We start from the raw sequence: 18,733 nt of genomic DNA, 5'->3' as shown, positions 1-18,733 counted from the left end.
CGACCGGCACGCAATTGCCTGTCACCTGGGAAGACTCTGGACAGGGCAAATAAAACTGACTCTGTTATGAGACACACTGATATGATATGAGAAAAACATCATAAACACAGTGGTGAGGAGCCACACAAGAAAGGCTTTTCAAGTTGAGTGTGAATATTGCATTTGGAAAAGTAGGCACAGATGAGCACACCTGCTGCACCTCGGTTACAAAATATAAACAGATGTATTTATTCAGTGTGTCATGCCTTTGGTTAACAGTTAGTTATAAGGTCACAAATAAGTTCAAAGTGTTTAAATACATAAGTTAATTTCATGGTTAAAAACTGTTAAAATGCTGTGGTTAAAAGTTATCAGAGTGAGACACCCTTCGTAAAGGATCATTTTGGTTTCTGTAGAGTGGGTGCTCATCAATCAATAGACAATCTTTGGTAATTGAGACTGGCTAGCTGTACGGCAAAAATTAAGATCGTAAAAACCCTCATAGTTCGCTGTGTTGACTTTAAAGCGTTTGAGCCTCGGGAAATTTTCGCCTTTGTAGGTATCACCTATACAAAGCACTTATATAGAGGCCATGAATGTTATGAATTAGTGTTTGCAAGTCAATTGTGTTTCCGTTGGCGGATGCCGATGTTACCGACGTATATTAGCTACATGTTTGTGTTAGCATACCACCTTTACTATACATATTAATTACATTTTTCTGTATGTTACAGTTACCGTTTGTCAACGTTTGTCACCATTGTCATATCACTAACTGGCATGTTGACTACAAGATGGCTCCATAAAAACAAGAAAGGAAGGCCTTGTGTACGGAGTTTTCTTAAGTGGTTCGCTAGCTGTCTAGCAGCACACAGACACGTGTTGTGAGGACAGCACGCAGTGCCTTTTTTATTGGGCATTATCCTCTCTGGGTACTTATTGACCATAATACGCCCCTGGATTTCATCACAATGTGTGCTTAATAGCAGCTGTGAAGATTAAGACAATGCCTAAGGTGATCGAGCTCAGACGTTCACACCTGGTACTGTACCTGTCGAGCACACCTTTCGTCATCTGCTGCTGCTGACTGAGCAGCTGGACTGGTTATGTCCACAGGCACCTTGCCAGTGTTTGCTGAGGAAACAGAGAATTTAGCATGGGTTTAACCTGCCCAGACTCTCCCAACCACCTCAGGGGTTGAAACCGGTAATCCTACATGTTCTCTTAGCTCTTATTATAGGCCTGAGGGGATGTTGTGCTTACTATAGAGGGTGGTGAAGAAAATACAGCCTTACAAAAGCGTCCTTAAGGTGGATTAAACCTATAAATCTGCAGAAGAAGAAGCCAACAGTGACAGAGTTAGACTTTAATTAGTACAACTCTGTAGGAATGATTGCATTCATGGTGCGTTGGGGTGATTTGTGTGGAAAACAATATTGACCATATTGCAAAACTGTTATAAAGTATTGAGCAATGGCATGGGAACAGCATTCAGCAGCTCTGATCTTGAAAACAGACGTCATTAACCCCGATGTGGAATGCTAACCCCGGCAGGCTTCATGCCCACATCGCTGCATTTACAAACACAACATAGGCTAATGAGCCGATAAACCCCCGTGCAAGCAGCAATAAGCAAGATCAATACATACTGGATCAATAAAACATCACTCTGATAGTGGAAATCCCTGCAAGCAATTAGATGCGGCTCGAGAGGGCGGTGTCCTCGTTGATACCCAATTATGACTGGGTCAAATGGGCTTAATTGGGTGTCTAGTTTGTTGATTATCGCTGAAAGAAGCAAATCGCCCCGTTTATCATACTGATAGAAGCGAGGTCCCCGGTTAATTCTGGCTTGCTTCTGCAGTCGTAATTAGGAAATTAAAAAGCAAATAATCCATAACGTTGTGGTCAGTGTTTCTGGATAACTTGTGGAGTAATTCGGGAGAGGAAGAGGCAGAGGGGATGTCCACCTCTGATTGGAGCAGGCAAATGGAGGTGTTTCACTCCGGAGTGACAGTGAATATTTATCAGTGAAAAAAAAGGGAAAAGAGATTTTAAGGTAATTTGAGTCTAACTGAATCTTAATCCTTAGAGGTTAAACTTTTGCATTTGTACAATCTTAACACAAATATTGTGTTTTCTTACGGTGTTTCTGGTAATAATAGGTTTAGTAAAAGTATCCATGGCTGCGACTTTGAGTGCTCATTTCTGTCAAAGCCTCCTCCATGTGCTGGTTTTTAATCCTTATTTTAATTTTACATGAAAACAAGGCTTGTGAGCCATGTTTACCATCTTGGTTTATTGTGTAAGCATGCTGACATCTGCTAATTAGCACAGTACAGCTGGGGCTTGTATAGAGGTTTGGACAAACTGAAAATTTCACTTCGAGATGGCACAAGATGAAATGTTATTTCAGTTTATCCTGACAGAAACGTCAAGGTGCGCACCAAATGTCAATCCCTCCCACACTTGTTGAGATGAACCCCATGGTGGCACTTAAGAAAAAGTCACAGACGCCTCATTGTCATTCGTAGAGCTGTGCTCAGCTATAAAACACATCTGCAATCTTTGGTAGGAAGCAGCATGATATACCGTAATGTTTAAGAGTCGCCTGGTTAAATATGTGATAATTTCACATAAATGTGGCTGAAGATGTACAGATTCATATTTCATTTTGCCAAATGTTCCGCGATTGGCTTAAAGCTTGTGCTGCTGTCTTCCGTGGCGTCTACAGATGTGAAAACCGGGTAAGTAATCTCTTTTCTCAGCAAGCTGGAGGATGCATTATTGTTGAAGGCACATTAACACCTGTTTTTCATAATCATAAGGGCCGCTGCCTCTGTTATAGGTACATGCAAATCTGCAGTAGTGCATGTAAGACGTGGCAGCAGCCTACAGTTTAGCCTACACTGCCATCTTACTTTTAATCGTCACATTGCCAGTGCTACCACTGTTGTAATGGCTATATGTAGGCGTGCCCCATGGGGCTGCCATACTAGAGCTGGGTGTAACTAGGAAGATGTTGTTGGATAAAGTTGCTGCTCAAAGTTAATTTAAAGAGAGTGGCTAAACACCATTTAGTTGTGTCAGATGGCGGCGTGGCTGGCAGCGCGGTTGGGATGGCACCCATTAATTTCATACTGTATAACTTCACTTTAAAGTAAACGCTACTTTACTGGCTCATGTCATTTTTTTAAATTGTTAATTAAGCTTGTTGACTCTGAGATAAGCTTTGTGCACAGCGGGGGGGGGGGATCACGCGTGCGCCCTCTATTGGCCGGCAGCCAATGGCAAACGACGGGGAACATGGCTCATTGTGAACGTGTCACTCACACCCATGTGGCTGTAACGGCTTTGAGGCTCAGCTCTGGCACTCGGAGCAGAGAGGTCAAAGGATAACCGCTGGACTGACAATAGGAGGGTCTCATTCTGGTGTCAGCCCCGACCGTCACTTCCGGACCGGAGCAGAACAGAATTGGGACGACGGATTCCAAATGCCAGATTCTCCACAGAGTGTCAGTCCTGCTTTGTGTCGGGCCATGCCTCCACAGAGGCCGAACGGAGAGCCGGAGTCTGAATGATTAACCACAACGGAACAATAAACAGGCTGTTCTCACAAGTTCTCCTCATACTAAAAATGTCCAAAGCAGATGGCACGCTGCCTGCAGCGAACCTTTGGTGTAGAGCGAATAGAGAGGCGAGAACGGAGCGAAAAGAAAAAAAGAAGGAAGGAGAGATGGAAAATAAGTCAAGGAGGGGTTTTTTTTTAGCAAGAGCGGGAAGCTGGGTGAATGGCTGACCCACGTTTTATATGTGAATCCTTTAAATGCATTAAAAAACGTCTCTACATGCATTGAGGCAAATGAGGTAGAAGAAAATAAAAATATTACTGCAATGGAGACGTAACTGTCTTTGCTTGTAGTTAGTTATGCTGGAGTGCATTTTAACGTACCGCTGCGCCACTGAAGACAGGAGATAAGGCGCAGGCGGTGATGACAGGAAAAAAGAAAGCAGAAAACCTGATTTTGAGGCAGAAGATGACAACACAGGTGAGAGACAAAGAGAAAAAGTGTTGAACTGAGAGAAAGCCTGAGGGCAGAAGGTCGTAGAAACAATGGAGTTGCAAAAACACCATACAGAGAATAAAAGGGCCAGGTTTCCACGTCAAACCAGCCCACTCGCTTTTCTTTGTCGTCCCTGTAAGTCCTCTATAGGAGCCTATAGTGTTTCTCTGCTGGGACAACTGGGAACCAGTTTGACGACCACAAGAATTTAAACAACAAATCTGTAGGTTCGGTGACAGCTATTATGGGAAATGGACACACAGAGCCTGAAGACATGTGATGCATACAGCAGCAGAGGTTGTTTTTACAAGAGAAGGAAGTGCCGAGAGCTTCAGGTTACACTTACTGACAAGCAGGTAGACCAGGTGAGAAGATAATAGACTTATATGTAACTTTTGTAGAATGTACTAAGCACGCTTTGTTTGAAAAACATTACCCACGGGAACAATGCCCTAAATGCACTTTTCCTTTTAAGTTCTGATCATCCTCAAGACCACCTCAGCAGAGCGCGCGTGTCGGCGGCTGCAGGGGATCAAAGACGCGGCCTTTCAGCTACAGAGGTCTGTCCAACCGCTGGTCCGGCTTGTAGCACATTACAGAGTTTAAGCAGACAGAGACCCATGAAGGGAAAGGGGGCAGCCAGACCGGGCAAGTGAGGCGGCAGTAACAGCGCTCGCCCTCCCGCCGCTGAGGGAAGCTGTGTAAGACCGTAATCAGATTTCACACGCCGCTCGAGCATCCCGACCAAACAGCCGGGCTCCTCTGCAGTCAGCTGGCTGGACTGATACTGATGTGGGCTACAGGAAAAGTAAGAGAAGAGGGGGACGTGCTGAAAGAGTGTGCGGGTTGGTGGCGCTTGATGGAAGCTGCTTTTATGTGCACATTTGTGTGTGTGTGTGTGTGTGTGTGTGTGCCTGCACCCATGCATGTGTGTGACGTGTGTTTGTGCACTCGGTTTATGCAGTCAGTGTGTGGGTATGCCAATGTCTATATCCAGCTGCTTACACACCTGTATTTACTGTTTCTATGCCACGCTTGCTTTTACTGGTGTGTGTTTGTGGGTGTTTTTTTGTGTGTGTCTTCTATCTTTGTGAGGACTGAGGTGTTTTAGGATATTTTTTGGAGTTGGAACGTGGCAACACTTTGGCTGCACCTCTTTAAAAGACCGGTTAGAGGGTTAAAATGTGGTTTTAGGGTTAAGCTTAAGTTAGGTTATGGTAAGCTTGGCCCCGTTCGTCACCTGTTTGCACCTGCCAGGCTTCACATGGATCCCAGGAGTAACTGATAAGATCTATGACAACATCATGTCACGCAAACAGCCAGATGTAAAATACTTTATTTGGAGTAACTCAAAAATCAAGTCCTACTTGTTTAAACCAGTTTGATCAACTGGCTGCTGCTGTTTCTTCCCTTGCGTGACGTCTTTTTTTAGCATCGTTCCCAGATATTCATTACGCTGAATAAAATGTTATCATAACCGAAAGCCAAAACAACAGAAACAAAACCCACAGTGCTGCTTGTTGCTGTGTGCGTACCTGTGTTGTGCTCTCTGGGACAGTGCTGTTTGGACGCAGCCGGCTACTCTGTAATGGCCTGATAACGGGGACCCTCCGGCCAGAAAAGGGATTAATTAAGGGCCAGACTAGAACCCCCAAGGGAAGGACGCCCTCTGCAGCTCCCGCCTCCATCCAACACACCCACATGCACACAGACACTTGTGTGACTAAAGCGTACACGCACGGCAAGCAGACCTCATGAACTCACAGCCTCAGACTTTCACACAGGTAAGTGAGCCACACACACACACACACACACACAGGCTGACCAACACGTTCTCATCTGGCTGTTGACTTTTGGTTTAACACGGGACACGAACTCCCGTCTCCTGGGTGAAAGCCGCTCCGCTCTGCCCCAACCTCCACCCCTTTGAGGACTTTGTCTCTTTCTACAGCGTCGGGTGGAGCAGCTGTTATGAGCGTATAGTATTGCAGTGGATGGGTTTACATTGGAGCTGGCTGAAAGCTTGATCTATTCTATATAGGTGCTCAAGGGTACCCTCTGCATCTGTATGAGACGCCAAAGGGCGGGATAAAACGCCAGTATCTGACACCCTGGGAATGAGATGGGGCCGGATAGACACGCAGACTCTGCAGGTTCAAAACATTCCTGCCTGTTTAACATCCTGTTTAACATCCTCCACTAACTAACACTGGCAGGGTGTGTACCGCTCCGGTGGAAACACCTTTAGCACCATACAGATGACTACTCACTTGTCTGGGTAGCTCAGCGCTAATTAAATTCCTCCTGCTTATTAGGTCAAACATTTCCATTCTGGATGAAATCAAACAAAGTCTAATTCAAAGGCATGAATCAATTGTGTTTGCGCAGCCCTTAATCAGTTAGTTCTTGGGGGGAAAAGAAACAAAAAACGCAGATGCAGGTACCTTGAAAGAAGCTACTCTGCTGTAGTCAGGATGCACATAAAAATCTCGCCTTAAGGTAAAATCAACAACACAACGGATTTGAGCTAAAATCCTCTCAATGTATGAACAAATCTGTTCACTCATTATTCTGAGATCCCGAGAGAAGACGTGTAAAAATGCATACGTCTGTATCAAAGCCGAATTCGTCAAAAGATCACAGCGAGGGGCAAACATTTGTCAGCGCTGCTCAGTCCTTGGAGGTGTCCTGCATTAATCCATGTCCAAGTGCTTCAGCTTTCACCTTGTGGGCTATTGAACAAGAAGTAATATGATGCGCTGTAATAAAAAGAAACTCAGTTTGAAGACTTTCACCTGAGGTCATTGACTATTTTACAAGCAAGACACCCTTAAAACCAGACAACAATAAAAAAAAAAGTTCTTTGTCAAACACTGTGCTTGTTTTTAGAAAAGTCAGTGGTGTCATGCATTTGTCAAACCAAGAATTAAGCAAAGCCCCTCGCAGAAGCTCGCACTGAAAAGTGATATTCAGAGGGGAGTGTCTGGTTCCCTGATTGTCTTGTGCTACAGGTTCTATAGATAACGTATCGAATGGCTCATTGTCGCAGACCTTCGAGTTGATAGCCAACACGGCGTGTCCATACTGAACAGTCTCACTTGTTCTCCTGACGATGATGCTTTGTTTGATGTGGAGTTTCTTTGCGGTATAAATCTTGACTTTCTCTCCTCAGAGGGGCTTGTGTTTCCTCTGGGTTCATGGGAACGGCACCACAAAGAGAGCGACGCCGGGAAGTAAACGCAACGCCCCAACTTCTTCAATCAGAACTGTTATCAACACCAGAACACGCCAGCACGCCGACTGTTCCTGCCCTTGTTTCGGCTCAGGTTTCAGGCGGGGACGCAGGAAAACTGGGGAAGAATCCCAATCAGTGAAAGATTAGGAACCGACTTCCAAACAGTAAACATGACATCGGGTATGTCATGTCTCTAATCCCATTTGAAGCAATAATCTGATTACGGGAACAGTTATATAAAACTCTGATCTCATTATCTTCAGGATCAGAGGTAGAATCATAAATTGCGTAGCACAAACGGCAACTTTCTTGCACAACATTGTTATTTATTGAGAAAATAATAGTCCTAAGAGGTCAGGAGCCTTCGACCCTGGATCGAACTGGATGGACCTGGTCCTGAGGGTGTTTTCTCATCAGGTCAACAATGAAACATAAATCCACTTACATAACATCTAAACCATTTTTTCGTTCATGTTTAGATGCGCTTGTGTCTTGCTGACCATCATGCACGTCACAACATAATACACAGGAAGGGGTCACATCGTTTTATATAATATTACAGGAGGGGACCTTTGGTGTCTTCTTGCTCTTCTTGGTTGATCAAAGTGTTGATAGTTATTTAAATAAGGAGCTGCAGCAAGTACCCGTAGGGTTATTTTGCCCTGGATTTTGCCTCTCAGGCTGCCTACTGAAGGTTGTTGGGGGCTTATCCTAAAAAGAGACTTGAACTGAACCTAAAAAATAAGTCAACTTGACCTCTCACAGAATATCGGGACACTATCAAATAAACTTATCACAATTTTAAAGAAGGTTATCAATTCAGTGATTTACATTTGTATTTCTTAATGCCATTATCATGAAAATCACAATAACATTGTGTTTTATATGATAGATCACTGCAAAATTCATAGAAATACGGCTAGAAATAATACAGATCCACACAGCGTTTCACCTCTGAAACCACCTCTTCCAGCATCACGTCTTTTCTCGTTAACCTCAGAAAAATCCGTTACAGCGCTGAGTACTGCGTGCATGGAAGTATACTTCAGGGCTTTGGTTTGCTGAAAGGCTGCAGATCAGATAATCACATCTTAATGAAAAAAATCAGGGTCCGGCTTTGAATTTTGTCTGACTGGTGAACCAGGGAGAACTCTGCCACAGAGGAGTTTGTCCGACCACAACAACAACAACCAAACCGAGATGCTCTCAGTATTAATAATAAATAATGCATTTCGTGTTATGCGGAACAGCGGGGCCATCCAGATACAGGACTTTGCTCCCATAATCTTCCTGCCCAGACCATTTTAATCCAGGGTCTGCTGGAATCTGTCTGTCGGACATCTACAAGTAGATGAAAATGTTCGCACCAAGGGCAGCTCCCCTGGAGCCCGGCCCAGACCCTGACAAAGCCCTCGTCCATCTGTCCTCATCTGGCACCAGCGGCCGCAGTCCGAACCATGGCTAACACACGACCACAATAAAAGCCTTTTTCATTTTTGACATGAGCGCTTTAGAATAAATATGGAGGCATTTTTGAAGCCTTTGCCTCCTTGTTAATATTCGAGAACAAGTCCTGCTGATGTACAGATGTCTCTAATTCAGCCGGGAGCTCTCTGGGGAACTGACATCCCTAAGAAGCGACAGCAAAAGGGAAGTCATCCTCAGCTCCTCACACACACCTTTTGATATCAGCTCCAGTCTGAAATCCGGCACCGTAGCATTTTTGTGTGCACACACAAGCAAGCTTGCACATCAAAATCAATTCGGCCCTGAGACACAATAAAATGCACCTTTGTGCTAGATAGGTAGATAGGTAGATAGGTAGATATGACTTTATTGATCCCACACCGGGGAAATTTAGGCACTACTGCCAGCAGGTTACAGGAAGCAGGCACAGTGACATAACAGGTCAAATAATAAAAAAAAGTTTACAAGATGCAGAATAAAAAATAGTAAACGTCAAAGCACCAAAGCAGCTGAAAGCGTTTGTTTGTGTGTGAATGTATCTGTGTGTGTTTGTGAATGTATTGCGTGTGTGTTTTCAGGCTAGGCAGGCTCAGACCATGAGGTTTGTTAACATGGAGCATTAATCTCACTTGGGCTTACATCCACATGTTGCAATATAAATGCTCACACACCCACACACACCCACCCACACACACACACACACACACACACACACACACACGTTCCCTCTCTGCGGCAAGCTGAGATGCCCACAAGTAAATTTTTAATCACAAGCGCTCTAATCACTCAGGCCATCTTAAACACCAGTCACGACCTCCGCTAACACACATCAAGAAGACCTGCCGATCCTGGCGGCTTCAGTTACAAACACCACATCCTCCTCAGCCATAAAACGTGTAGCGCACCAAATGTGGAGAGAAGAAGAAAGCTGGCGCTCTTTATCTGGGCTCCTGTATGATTTTATTTCAGCTGCTCCTTCCTTCCTATTCAAAGCTTTGCTGAGCTGTTTTTTTCTGTTCCTCCGTTCCCCTTAAATCACCATCAGGAGGCTTTTTGCCTCTTGTCCTGTCTCTGTTGTCCTCGTCGGTTAAATAAAGGTTAAAATGAAGGTTGAATTAATTGAGTGATTCTTTTCCTGGTGAGTGGTTAAATGTTTAAGTCGTTTAACTCCAAATATCCTCTAATTTCAGGTTGTGACATGTGAGGATTTGGCTGCTTTTCTCTGTTTTATATCACTAAAAATTGAACATCTTTGGGGTTTGGTCAAAACAAGCCATCTGCAGGTGTCTCCTTTTTTTGCACTACTTTTTGTCATTTTATAAACTAAACCAAGCAACCCCAAATAAAATCTGATTAATAATGAAGTGAAATGGAGAAAATGATTTTTTTTTACCTGATAAATGATGAAAATTATCATTATTCAATTATCTATTAATCTAAAAAGTGGCTTGTGGTTTTTTTTAATTATGCACTGATTTCACTACTTTCTAAAACCAGGCTTCGGGCACGTCACATGTGTGTATTCAGGATCAGATTCTAAACCTCAAAAACGTTCAGCATCAAGGAAACGTCCGCACGCAGGCCGACACTGCCTTAGACAAATGGAGCAATTTACAGAATATTACATACCAGCATTTCTCCGTCATTTTGCCTCCAGGGAAGCAGTAAACTGTTCTCTTTTTTTGGCTCAGCGCCTGAAAACTTGCATCTACAGGGACACTGTACAGCAAGCGGCCGCAGCTATGCTATATATCATGCTCCAATGCTATATAAATAAACTCCTTTCCAGGAGCCTCGGCATTTAAAGGGCGCCCTCTGGCCAAAAGACTCTTGTGATGAGGTTTAACACAACAATGCAGTGAATCTTAGTCAGCACACACACTTTATCATATTGACTTATTTCAAGAAGCTTGTCTGTTTGTGCGTGTCTGTGTGTGTGTGTGTGTGTGTGTGTGTGTGTGTGTGTGTGTGTGTGTCTCTATTTATGGACTCCATTGTTATTCCCTGCTTTGCTATTCTCCACACAGAGCGCACATTCATCACTCGGTCTCGTGCCTTTCTTGTGGACATGCCAGGGAGGGAAAAAAAAAAAAAAGAAAAAGAGGAACTTTTTCAGGTCTGTGCTTGTAAACGACCTGCCGCAAAAAAGGGTTTATTAAGTCACCTGCCCTCCCTTCTCCTAGCCTACTTCCTGAAGACACGGCGGAGGAGAGGAGGCAGGAGCGGGACGGGACAGGGAAAAAGGTGGGGACGAGCTTTAAGACTACAATTCTGCCAAAATACAGTTACTAAATACTTCATAAAAATTTGGTTAAAACGAGAATCTGTTTTTTTTTTTCGTTTTTTTCGTTTTTTGGTTTTTTTTTACATCTGTTGTAAAACACATCTGTGTCTACCCAAGCAGGGACCTCCTGGGCTGAAAAATGAAGCTGAGGTGGAAGAACTGCAGCTCCTCAGATGGCCACTTGAGGCTGGCCCCAAAAGCTACTCAGTCCCCATAGACCTCCATATTAAAATGCTTGACTCTACAGCAGAAAAGCCTGGTACAGAATACAACTGCAGGGGTGAATTTTTACATAAATCCTCTGTTTAAATTATCTTAAAGTTATTAATAATTACAGGCATGGCCGCTTTGAGTGACAGCTACCTTTGTTACGCCACATATTATAAATCCAACCATGACAAAGAAGGAAAAAAAAAGCTCACCACATAAACTAGTCCCGCCATAATCAAACCTCAGATGCCCTTTGAATTGTCCAAAGTGTCTACAAATATATCTCTGCAAATTTATATTTAGAAACTTTTAAACAAGGTTTTACAGCTTTACAGCGGTTAGGCACTTAACATCTGTGAACTTCAGACCCTTTTCTTAAACTCTGACCTCACTTACGGGTCCTGGAAGTGAACAATGGCGCAGTCATAAATATGTAACAAGCTGATAGGACATGGTGCTTATATGAAACAAAACACTTCACTGGGATGGAGGCCTGCAGGTGCTTCTCATCTTTTTTTTTTTTTTTTTTTTTTTTTTGTTTGGCACAGATTATGGTTATTCAGGGTCTGCAGATAAAGCATGTATTGTCTTGATTACTTGTTTGACAGGTGAATATATCTTATCTAACCGACCAATTTACAGCCACATGAAACGGAGACAAGGAGCAAATTGTCACATTTGAGGGGCTGGAGCCGGTAAGTGATAAACGACTTGAATGACTGATCCGTTATGACATCTGTTGTGTTGTCTGTTGGAGGAAGGACCACGCATCCCCCATTTTTCCCCACTAAATGATTTTTCTTCTTATCCAAACAACCTGCCTAACGATGTCCTACATGCAGACATATCATACACTAACTTGACAGTTGTCAAATCAGTTAACTGAGTTATCCTTTCAGCGTCATGCTCAAGGCCGATTTTATCAAACAAGCTTCTTCACTGTAAGACCATTTCTGCCAGTTTTCGGCTCGCGCGCTGCGTTCGTAGCTCCTCTTCATCAATCACTTCTATGCTGCAGAATACAAACCTGGACAAGATATTTCATTGACGCCGAAGGCTGACAACAAACAGAGCAGATGGAAAAACTTCAGCCAACTTACATCCGACAACGAAACCAATCAACTAATGGAGAGGCATCAAATCTGCGTTATGGAAAATATTGAACACGCGTGCAACAATTGGGGTTACAAACCCATCCAATAAAGCTCCAGATATTAATAGTTTGTCATTAATTGCTGCCCCCTCTCCTCCGCGTGCACATGACGATTACCTCGCGCGGTGAATCTTTGCTTGCAGTTTAATTAATTTGCCGGCATAGGTGTTCACGCGCTCATAATCTGACCGAACAGGCGAAATCAATCATCCCGACAAGCCTGAGGCGCTGAAGGAGACCATCACGATAAACACCCCCCCCTCCTGCCCTCATCATCCTCCTCAACACACACACACACACACACACACACACACACACACACACACACACAGATGCTTCTTATAGGACATAAACAACAAAAATCTCCTCAAGAGGTCTCACACCGCGAAATGTGGGCCAGATCAGATTAGATTTTTTTTGGGGTCGTGCTGAATGAAATCACTCCGCCGCGCATCTCCAAGTGGCACACATGTCGCCCGTGAACGTGTTCCCCTGCAGACAAAGTGTCATCCGCTCGTCCATAAATCCGTTTTTATGCAAGCGGCGCGGCCGTCGGTGCGTAAGTGTCCCCGCCGCGGAGCACGGGGGAAGACAGCGGAGCGCCAGCGCCACAGAAACACACACAAAGCCCTCTTAATGCCCTCCTGTACCACACCGGCCCCGGGTTCTTTTTCACCGCACACCAAACATGTCTACTACAACTCCACTGTGGGGATTAAAGGCGCCATGTAGGACAAGGCATACTGATATTACACAATAGGAACACACCGTTACCCACCTTTGTTATCTCGGGGCTGGGATATGATGTGACGGTCGTGGCGGTGATTTCTCCCCCGGTGGACGGACTCCGTGTACCGGCCAGCCGGCTGCCTGCCCCCGCTTTCCTCTCCTCTCCTCTCCTCTCCTCTCCTCCTCTCCTGCCTCTTTTTCCTCTTATTTTTTGGGGGAAGTCTCCGTTCCTCCACCTCCTCGCCGACAGTTGGCTCTCCTCTCTCACGGGTTTGCTGGTTGTTCAGGTGAGGCAGGCGGTGGGGCGGCGGATCCGCTGTCTGTCTGTCATCAGAGGCTTCTCGCGACTCCTCGTGCAACAAACCGGGGGAAGGTTGCCCCTCTCTCTCTCCCTCTCTCCCTCTCTCTCTCTCTCTCTCTCTCTCGCTCCAACCGATGCGCGCGCGTTTGTGCCCGTGATGCGCGGAGGGTGCGTGCTGCCTGGCTGCACGCGCGCACGCACGCTCGCAGGACGCACACGTATAGCCCGCTCACCCAGCTGCGCGTGGAAAACAGCTCTGTGACAGCGACCGAGTGGACTCCAGGTGTCCTCCCGTCATATTCTGTAATTCCCAGAGTGACATCTTTAATAACGCGTTTGTTCTTTACGCTTAGCCGTTTCCGCTTTTTACCACGTCGCGCTTGAATATGAAAGCCTCTGTCACGCCAAGAAAGTTCATTTGAATCTGAACTGGAACTCGATAGCTCACTGATATGTAAATTGACGCAGACAAGGGGCGCATTTAGCCAAGGTTGGGCCCGCGGCAAGACCAACGGGGCCTTCCTCATTCATCTGAGCTGCTATAGGATTTAATGAGGATACTGCTTGTGAATGCATGCAAATGTTTACCTGCTGTTCCTACACAGAAACTGTTCCCTGTGCTCGAGTTTCTGACCTTTCTTGTCAGCCTGTGAAAACCAACCAGTCATCCTAATTGGATGACGAAATGCATGCAACGAGAGGTACGCAGATCTTTAACTTTAAAGTAAAACGAGCAATGCCAAATTATAAAAATACTCTTACAAGTAAAAGTCCTGCAGTCCGCATTTAACTCAAGTAAAAGTCACCTGTAAAAATTGTAGCAACAAAATATATTTAAAGCAGGGACAGTAAAAGTACTCATTAGGCCCTTTTCATAATAGTGTTTATATTATTGGATTATAATTATCATTGCATTAATGTGTGGTCATCACCGGTGCTGCAGCAAGTTAAGGTAATTTTGACGTCTTTATATGTTCCTGGGTAGCTTAATCCATGATAATGCATCATGATTTTTCATTATATTTTATATCAATAATCTGCAAAGTAATCAAGTAAATGTAGTGGGGTGAGTAGTGCAATATGTGCCTCCAAAATATATAGAGTGCAAATACAAAGTCGCATAAATTGGATAAAGAAAAAATGTCTTCAAATTGTTGTACTTAAGTGGGATGGTATGGTTTGTCTGTGCCTCCAGGAACTGTTAGAAATCTATGGTTGAGGTTTGGTTAAAGGCAGATTGTGTAGGATATGGCTATACGTTGGTGAGTGAGCTATAGCTGCTCAATAGCAAGTTTTAGAAAATGTCCTTGTACCTCATGTTCATTTTGTTCTTTTAGTTTTCTTGCAGTTGCAGTAGAGACTAATAATGAGTCACCGCTAGCCTACTTAAAAGACAATTTATAGCTGGTGACCTTATTGTGATTTCTGGCTTTTACCTCCTATTAAATCCCACTAATTTCTGTAATTGCTGAATGGTTTTCCAGCGGGGCTCTGGGTACTTCCTGGATCACGACAGACAGATTGTTTGAGCAATGATCCGGACTCTGGGGTGTAATGATTAAGAGAAGGACTGTGTTTGGTAGCCACACTGCAGCATATTGCCTCCTCCATATGGGTCATTATTCAACGCCGTCTCCTCTTCCTATTGATCTTCTCTGTGATGAGCTGTAGAGTCTGTCCATAGTTTGTTAAACACCCAGCTGGCATTATAATTAATAGTTTTTAGCTCGTTTGCGGGTCAGCGATAATGTGCTGAATGGACAGTGTTTGTTCACGGGGCTATTTTCTGATTGATTAGATGCTTTCTTTTGTTTCCGCTCCTGCTTTTTTGTGGTCTGGCATTGATTTAATTGGAATATATGTTTCTAAAAATGCAGTACATGATTTTGTTTTCCCATCAGTGGGATGTGTTTACTGTACGGGGCAAGTAATTACTTTACGAGACAGATATTTATGTAAAAAGCGATCCTGCTTTAAGCTCTTGATAACTCATTCCCTGCTCCTGAAAACCAGTAATGTGCAGTAACAGAATTCTGTACCCTTTCCTATAATTACTTTCATTGACTTCATCCACACAGGAATCAGGCACACGCGAAATGAGGGAAAGTATTTTTCCTTCACTATATTCATGATTTTGATTTAAAAGCTTCTTGCGCTCTGGGACTGACAACATATCTTGTTCGATTTCTCAATAATGCAACAAAATGCCAAAGCAAATCTCCATCATTTTTCAGCGTATGAGTGTTACAGATTGGAAAGCAGCGAAACCAGGACGAAGCCACACACCGTGCATTTCTACAAACATGGCCCCTGCAGCCTGCAGAGGCGGGGGGGCTCCGCCGCCAGACGCTGGCCCCCGGACACGCTTGGCTTCATCTTCCATTCGAGCTGTCAGGGTGCAATCAGCAGACATGGAGAGCGCTCTGACTGGGCTGTGACATTACTCTGACCTCTGCGGGGTCCCTCACACCACTAACAGGCCCCAGCACTCCTCCTCCTGCGAGCTGAATGATTCAGCGTCATGAGGCTGTGGACGGTGTTGCCGGTAAAGCGCGACCAGGGTCAGTGGTTGGATTCCCTTTGAGACCAGCTAAGCTATTAAAAGATCGTACTTGTGGGGTTGTGAGACACCTGGAATATGCACACCAGACCGAAAAAGACAGATTTGTAGACAAAATTTGTAGACGGGGATTGGAGACGGATGAAGATGGTAGGAGAAGGATGGAGGAAGTACACAACACATATGTTGTCACAGATACATGGAAACCTCAGGTTAATAGCAGTAGCTCTATCATTAAGGTTCGTAGGCCACATGCTGAGTGTGTCAGCGAGAGAGCGAGAATCCAATGGTTCAGTTCATTTCTAGTGTGAAAACATTTTTTTGGATAGTTTGGAACAATTACAGGAAGCTCTGGCAGACAATGTTTGCATGACGAGGATGTTCTTTCTGTGATTTAGGACGAGTCCTGAGTATTATACTTGAAGTTGGTGCTGCAGGTCACAATGCCGTGATAATAATATGATAGCAGTAAAGAAATGAATCTGCTTGTCAAGGCTCTCCACAAGACCATTGTCAGACACGCCCAAATCAATCAACTGCAAGTGTCGCAAGACAAAGCTCACGTACGTGACGACAACAGGATCTAGGTAGGTCATGTATTGTACCTCAGGGCGCTCACATAAATGCAATGTGAAACAGGAACTAACCAGATCAAATGTTGGCAGTCTAACAAAGAGTTGAAGCTTGATTCAGACTTTGGTTCAAACTTTCAGGTGTGAAGAGAATCATAGGCGGCCCGGACAGTTCATTTAAGACAAAAACACATCTCAGACTCCTGTTTACAGCTCAAAGACTGAACACACTGTGAGAAATGTGTTTGTTTTCTCAAAAACATGAGAATTAAAGCAGGTTAGAAAACTGGTACTGTCTGGTTTCCTCCAGAAGTATCTGGTCCCAGTTAGCATTGGAGTCTGTACGGCAGCGGCTCGGCATTCCTGTCATCTGGAGGCTCACAGGGTCAAAATATCTAAATCCGTTTGACCCCACAGCTCCATGTCTGTGACCAGCACAAATTTTCCTTCATTTTGATGTAAAATGATGTTCACAACGATTATCCATCATTTCCAATGGAGCAGTGGTCTTTTGTGCTCACAGTTTGGACATATCTGCTCTACCCAGCCTGCCACTGACTTTGAAGATTTTAATACACCCACTGTAGGTGCAGGTGTAATCAATCATATGACTAAAATTAGCAGAAAGTATGAAAGAAATTTGGTTAAACCCGGATGAGTCAGGAGTAGAGCCAACGACCCTGCAGCCAAGTGCCCTGCCCTTTAACCACGACGCCACTGATCATCGTTGTGACGATTGTACTTTTCAACATTGTAAAAGGAGGCAGTCATTGTTGAGCAGAACCGGTACAACACAGTCAGCCCTGCCAAGGCTGCTCGAGAAAGCCAATAAAAGTCATATCACTGAAACCTTTTCACTGCGAGCGCCACAAGCTTTGTTTAGACGTGTGGCATTTTGTGACGAAAACTGACGGCGGTAAATGCAACGCCTGCAGGAACATTTTACACAAAAAGCAGAAAACGTAGCCTGTATATATTGTGCAAAAAAGGGACAATGGCATCTGCGACTCTTCACATGCTTTCAGGGTGGAGTGTTTTCTCTCAGCGTGTGATGCAACAGGTTGTAAAAGAGTTGTTTGTTTCTATTGGCAGCGTCCATGTGGATACTTCAGCATACACCAAAAGCTATACATATTTACAAAAGAACATCATTAAGACTTGGAAATCATCAAATTTGGAGAGATTATTTTAGAGAATTTCACCTCCACAGCTGATAAGAGATAAATTCAAAATCAAAGCAGAGGCTGAGATCTTCTGGTTTTTAGTCTCGAGTCCAAATCCAGAATAGATGGATCTCACACATCCCCTAACGCACGTTTCATTTTAGACCCTCCATGCCTCCTAAATGTCCACTTCCAGTCACCAGGCTTACTTTTTCAGACTTTGTAAAGCTCCTCCAGAGCCACAAAAGAGGTGACACGATGTTTTCACAGGCTGAGTGGCGCTCAACTGGCTCGACAAGACTGGGAAGTTGAACTGCTTGTTTAAAAATGGTGGCATACCCCTTTAAAAACCACAGGCTGTCATGGAAAGACCCAACAACAGCAAGGTGTAAGATTAGATCTCAAATCATTAATCAAAATTTCCCTCTGTTGTTAAGAGGTTTGAATAAGTTCGCTCCTCCGTTTACTTTTTATTTACTCAGCAATTTAAGATAAAGAGGTTTTCAGTTGGCAGGAACCAAGTTTAAAGCACAAACGCAAGGACTTCCAGGGGGTACCATGCCTTTGTGGACAACATTAATTAACCTTGAACTACTTGTTTTTATATCTTCATAAAAATAACTGTAAGGGAGATTAAAGATCGGAGCGATTTATATGTCAGCGTCAGCCTCTTTTACGATGTTTGCTGTTTCTCATTTGACTCCACATTCATTCGAATGGATTCAAACAAAGCATGAAGACGCCTTCGAACGTCTTCCGCTGCTGGTGTGCTCAAGTCCTCAACGGCCGCTCCTATTGTCCTGACTGTCTCAGCCACTTGTTGCTGTATCCTCAGTTAATTTCAATCACTGTCTTGTCTGACGTGTTGAGCAGCTCTGCCGCCTCCACCTGGTTGCTCCTGGTTGTTCTTCCAGTATTGATTATCAGCGGGTTGATTGGATCCTATCTGGCGTATTAAGATCTTTTTTAATTGCGAACTGTTGCCGCTCAGTGGTCGGAGCACATACAGCACATGT

At 44.2% G+C, this 18,733-nt stretch overlaps 1 protein-coding gene across 1 annotated transcript in view; it reads right to left on the bottom strand.

Moving 5' to 3' along the window:
* gal3st3 (galactose-3-O-sulfotransferase 3) overlaps window positions 1–13,592 on the bottom strand; it is a 38,687-nt gene extending 25,095 nt beyond the window's left edge. Inside the window, exon 1 of the mRNA XM_076725098.1 lies at window positions 13,171–13,592. The gene's annotated coding sequence lies outside the window, so the exon portion shown is untranslated. The remainder of the gene's footprint in view (window positions 1–13,170) is intronic.
* Window positions 13,593–18,733: the final 5,141 nt, after the last annotated feature.

This window comes from Chaetodon auriga, chromosome 24, assembly GCF_051107435.1.
Source record: "Chaetodon auriga isolate fChaAug3 chromosome 24, fChaAug3.hap1, whole genome shotgun sequence".
Classification (NCBI taxonomy): Eukaryota; Metazoa; Chordata; class Actinopteri; order Chaetodontiformes; family Chaetodontidae; genus Chaetodon; species Chaetodon auriga.
Note: the sequence above shows the minus strand (reverse complement) of the source record. Positions and strands in the feature narration are given on the sequence as shown.